A 6,157-nucleotide genomic window follows, 5' to 3' on the forward strand; every position below is an offset into this window, starting at 1 on the left:
CTTACCACGAGGCACCTACCCTCCGAGCAGGACTAACCTTGCTCTAGCGACTCCACTCTGACCGGCCGATGAAGGCAAGCCAAGAGGCGGGAGACCTATCCCCCGTCATGCTTCACTCCAAGCAAGCCGGAGATGGGGGACACTATACTCTCCCTGGAGCACTCGGATATATAGCCCCGCGGGGTCGCTACTCCCCGACATCCGCCTCAGATGCCCTGCGGGGCGTGTTATCATTATTATTTTAATTTTTATCAGCCTGCAGTCTCTTCAGCACAGTTTGACAAAATATAGCCAGAGCTCATACAGAACTCTGACTTATGTAGGTACATAACTGCCAAGTATTATCAGAATCCCTTCAGCTGTTTGCGCGTAACCCTGCAAGAAAAATAAACAGTCACAAAAATTCGCATTTATAGAAATATGATTAGCGTTTTCATTAAGTTTTTACTCTATTGTGACCGCATGACGCTAAGGTTCTAAGCAAATAAATGTCTTTAAAAATGTCACATTGGTACTTGATAGGTTCCGGACCTTCACTTTTCTAACACTTACACGTTTTAACCTCTAAACCAGCTAAAATCAGCCTTCATAATCTCTTGTTTTTCACCCCGTAACATTGATTGCAATTACGTCAATACATGATTGTATTTCCGGCTTTTATTGACAAAATAATAACAGCGAGTGTTCCAAGTAAGGTCACGTGCGATAATATATTTACAATTTGCAATATAAGATAGGTTTCACAACGATCTTAATATAGATTTCGCCTAAGTAATAAAATAACAGCCTTACTTATAAAAATCAACTAATCATCTTCTAATCATTGTTTTAACTAATTACTACTTAAAGCCTTAAGTAGTGATTAAATTATTTTGACCAATAAACGTTGCTTAAGCATGTCTTAAGTAATGAACAGATAATGACATAAAAACATACTAATTTCTCAACACTACCGGAATGTTGGTAGCTTAAAAAAATATTTGTCATGAAAACGTTGCGTAATGGCAACAATGGCATCCGTAAAATATAAAATAAAAAGTTGAGCTGTCAATAAACCGGAAATGAAAAATCAGCTGGTAAAGATCCAGCCATTTTGCTAATTAGCGGGTTAAACAAGGATGTGAGGCTACTTAATTTGACAGCTCATTTAAGACATTGCTAAGAAAATGATTTATTTCAGCCACGTTTATAAGTAAGATTTTTTCTTAAACACCCCTTAAGTATAACTTATTATTTAATTCACATTTATAAGTAAGACTGTAAATGTATAAATGCGTTTGTTTGTCACGCTTTTCCGAAACAGCTGAACCAATTAAGATGTTTCATTATGTACTAGACGGTAATACGGCTCGGCCTGTTTTTATCTAGTTGCGGGACGTAGTTCCCTCAAAATCCCTACCATGTTATGCTAGGTAAAGGATACTTGGATAATAATAAAAACTAATCAAAATACCTTTATCTTCAGGCTACAATGGCCCATGGATATATGTAAGTCACTAAGGTACCTACATATCTACCTGCATGGGCTAATGAAGCGAAAAAAACGTTATTTTGATTTAATTTGATCACAAAATTATTAAACTGAAAGGATGTTGCAAGTGTGCAAACTCCCTTACAAAACATGTGATAATACATTTGATGCCTGAAACGTGAGTGTTTGTTACGCAAAACATTTTATATTGTACCCTAACTATGTAACTCCCTATCCTTACTTATATTATTAACCCAAAGTAACTCAGTCTGCTCGTCTGTCTGTCGCGCTTTCATGCAAAAACTACTGAAGAGATTAAAATGAAATTTGATACACAGACAGTCAGGAGCCCGAAAAAGATTAACACTACTTTTTTAATCCGGGTGCGACAAGTAGTTCCCTTCGGACTTGAGTGGAACTGCAGAGAAAACCTAGCTATACATATAAAGAAAGTAATTAAGAGCTAGTATTGCCTTAAAGCTATCATATACCTGCAAAGTGCATATGTCTCAAAATTTGTACCAGAAAGTATAAAAGTCTGCGGGTTGTTCGAAAGAGATACCGCGGCCCTGGTACATAAAAGGCCTATGACGGAACACGACGATTTTAGTCAGTAAGAGTCTGACACTCCCTCACCGCTGCTAACCCACAGCGGGAGGGGTCATTTGATGATTTTACGTCGCTAATTTTCTACACAAAAAACCTTCATTTCATTTTTATCATTTGCAATCCAAGAATCGAGTCCAAAACCCTACGCTCCCATACAAACTAATTCACAGTTCTTCACCTAAGTATAAACAACAGTTACCCAATCATTAGTAGACACCCTATTTTATTACCGAACAAACATTGTATGTATGTTTGTGTGCACGTGACGACAGACACGTGAGTTAGTCGCGTGCTCATAATTTTATACTAGAGAGTTCACGTTACTAGACAATCCGATTAGCCAATGGCGTTTCAGGATGAGTTGTGTAACTGTAGCATCTGCCTAGGCTTTTCATAGTCTGTTTCATCCCGAGTGACCTGCGGGTTGTTCGAAAGAGATACCGCGACCCTGGTACACAAAAGGCCTATGACGGAACACGACGGTTTTTAGTCAGTAAGAGTCCGACACTCCCTCTCCGCTGCTAACCCACAGCGGGAGGGGTCAATTGATGATTTTTGACGTCGTTAAAAAAAAAATCCCGTGTAATAGGTTAGTAAGAAGGAAGGTAGGTAAGAAGTTCTTCGATTGGGTTGAAATTATACTAGTAGAACCATATGCATATCGCACCCTGAGAACGAAAGTGACCGATTTCCAAATTTTGGTTAAATGAGTTAAGTATACAGAATGACTTAAAAATGTATACTCTATCATTCATAAATAAGAAAACTAAAAATAAAATGCGGAAGCAAGTTGGTTTATGTCTTACGGTTTTTAGCCAAAACACCTAAACCGATTGAGATGCATTCGGGAATAGATACATTCATAGACACAGAAATTGGAGATACGCTACTGATTTTTTTGTGGGTATATGTGACGTAAGCATTTATATCAAGCAAGACATTTATATCTTGTCGCTATTTATTTAAAAAACAGCAATACTTTTCCAGTTAAATATTTACTTAAATGAGGATATAAACATTAGATAAATCTTGTCTTAAATCCAGGTTTCATGGGTGTACAAATTAAAATAATAATAAAAAAACTGGACTCCTTCTACACTAGCAAAGTTAAGAATTGTAGAATGAATCATCTGTCCCTGTGGCGCAGAGGATAGCGCGTTGGACTTCTAATCCAAAGGTCGTGGGTTCGATCCCCACCAGGGATGACGCACAATTTTTAGTTAAGTTCAGGAATTACGATAAAGTTATTACAACCTGTACTGTTATGGGTTTTTGATCAGTAAGAATGAACAAATTACTGTCTGAAAATGGTATCCTGACCATGAACGTATGTCAATGTTAACAATGTTTTCTTTTTATAATTTTCAAAGATCTTTTTTATCACAAATTGATTAAAAAGTACCTATCTTTTTTATCAATTTGTGATAAATAAATCGGCTTAAATCAATCCTTGTTCTTTAAGTTACCGACCTGCAGTGGTTATTTTCGTCAAACCTACAGCACATAGACTATGCAACTGGATATGCCTGAAATATACCTACCTATAACTGAAATTCTCATTTTTTACTTAACTTACTTCGTAGCAACAACCAGTACACCTAACTATGTATTAAATAACATAATACAACAAACAATAATTAACGCCTAGAACAAAGAAATCACGAGTTTGGTAGAAACCTTACAATTTCTTTACCACCAAACTTATATTACCATTGTATTTCTACCATAACACTATTGTTATAACATATTGTTTATTAACGTTAATTAACGTTAATAGGCATGTTTTGTTTACTGTTTTGGGAGAGGAAACGCCTTTGATAAACAAATAATAATAGGATTTTGTATGTGTTTGTTCAGTGGAGGGACAAGGTCGTAGTTTTAGATTTTATTGTTATGTAATTGTGGGTAGTAACTGGGTTTGTGATGTAATAACTCACTTTTACCTAAGGATGTAGTAGTTATAAAATGTTCTTATACTTATTACGTATTCCTTGAAGATTATGCTCGTAGATAATCTGCTGAAAAAAGTATTTATCTCACGCTTGCACCGAATGGGAGTCCAGCTCAGCATGTGTCAGGTAGAATACCTGACGCTGGTATTCTGCTGGATCCCGAAAATGACGCATTTGATGCTGTATATTTCTTAAATAACAACCAACGTCAGTGAATTCGTCTTCTCTTGTCGCCATGCTCCGCTCTCTTCTTAAACAGAGAAGGAACGAACGTTAATCACCACGCTTGCTGAAAGCCAGGTTTCCTCAAGATCATTTCCTTCAACTCTACCCAGTCATTTGTGCCCAAGATACATATATCTAGAAACCACATATGACTTAGAAAAAATACATAGGTAGGTACTTGACTAACCTAGAATCGAACCCACACACCCTTTATCTTTTAAACCACTAGGTCATCACATCTTTCATTGACAACATTTACATTCGTCCACGTTCGGACAATTCCTGACACAGCTACGTCTGCGCATTCCAGTTATATAAGACGTGATATATTGCGGACAAGTTAAACGAATTATGTCACGATTTAGATAAGGTTTTATCTCAATTATTTAACTGATATAGATAATTTTCTCGGAACTGATAATTTAATGTTTATGTAAGCTGGTTTTTCTTTGAAATTGTAGCGTACATATGATTATAGAATCTATTAGGTAAATGGAGAAAAATAAAGAAATTCAATCATTATTAAAGTAAAAATAAAAAGTAATTAAAGTGGCCTACTTTGAACTGATTTTTGACAATTTAAATTTTTTAATTAAAACATTTATAAAAATAAGAGGCAATTTAATTTAACAAAATAAGTATTTAAAAAGGAAATAATTTTGACAAATAGCAAATAAATAAATTATGTATTTTTTACTAACTCAAATACACCATCATTTTTTTTGTTTTTTTTTTTTTGCTGACGCAACAGCATTTTATCTCTGACCGTATTTAACCCTAATCTACCTCAAACACTACCCGATTATTACTTTTATCGCGATTATTCGTATATCAGTTACGTAACAATCGATTAAATTATTCGAATATCAAGAATTATAACACTTAATCGATCCTGTTAGAAAAGCATTTTTCTGCGTAGTATATTTAAGATGTAGATAAAATATTATGTTATCAAAAAATAATTAAGATTTAAGTAGAAATGATGCAGCGTTTTTTTTTTTCATAAATCCGGTTCCTATCGGTCGGATCTTATATTATGTGGTAGGCATAAACTAACGACCAAAATTATTTTAAACTTCTTGCATCTGAAAACCCATTTTCGAAGAGATCATCATCAGTTTCGAAGAATGAATAAAAATAATGTTTATATCCTTAAAAGTACATTACAAACTTTTAGGCGGCCGATAGTTTGTCTAGGCTCATTAATCACTATGGGAATGAAATGAATGAATGAATGAACCTATGCACATTACAACGATAATGTATTTAGCCGGTATCAGACTGACTAAAACTGAGTACTTTTTGTTAACCATCGGATCAGCTGTCACCGACTGTTACACACATACGAATATAAAACGACATAAAGATTATGTTTGGAAGTCGGTTCCTATTTTCTTTGTGAAAACTTTATTTTATTTCTTTTCAATAGGTATATTAAATTCTAAATTCTGACAAAATACCGTTCAGCCAAAAGTAAGATAATTGTTGGCATGTTTGCCAGCACACACATAGCTACGGGCAAAACTAAGAATCTCCTCTTTTCGAAGTCGGTAAAAACACGTGTGAATGAAACCTTGGAACACCAGTATTATAACATACACATTATCCTAATGAGCTAACACCTAATTAATTTTACATAAACACAAGTTGATTGGACCACGTGAAAATCGCCCCAGCTTATTAGTGTAATTACTACAAACGTGACTAACATAATAAACAGACAAACATTTTAATTATATTAGTCACTGAATAATCAATTTGTTATTGTCGTTACATAACCATTTATTGACAGACTTAACTTTCTTCATGTATTGTAAACTAGCTTCCGCCCGCGGCTTCGCCCGCGTCGAGTTCGGTTATATCGCGTTTCCAAGAGAACTCTTCAAAAGTCCGGGATAAA

At 35.1% G+C, this 6,157-nt stretch overlaps 1 non-coding gene across 1 annotated transcript; it reads left to right on the forward strand.

Moving 5' to 3' along the window:
- Positions 1–3,212: 3,212 nt before the first annotated feature.
- On the forward strand, positions 3,213–3,285 carry Trnar-ucu. The gene has a single exon. It is a non-coding gene; the product is annotated as a tRNA-Arg (tRNA).
- The last annotated feature ends 2,872 nt before the right edge of the window (positions 3,286–6,157 follow it).

This window comes from Helicoverpa zea, chromosome 25 (genome assembly GCF_022581195.2).
Source record: "Helicoverpa zea isolate HzStark_Cry1AcR chromosome 25, ilHelZeax1.1, whole genome shotgun sequence".
Lineage (NCBI taxonomy): Eukaryota > Metazoa > Arthropoda > Insecta > Lepidoptera > Noctuidae > Helicoverpa > Helicoverpa zea.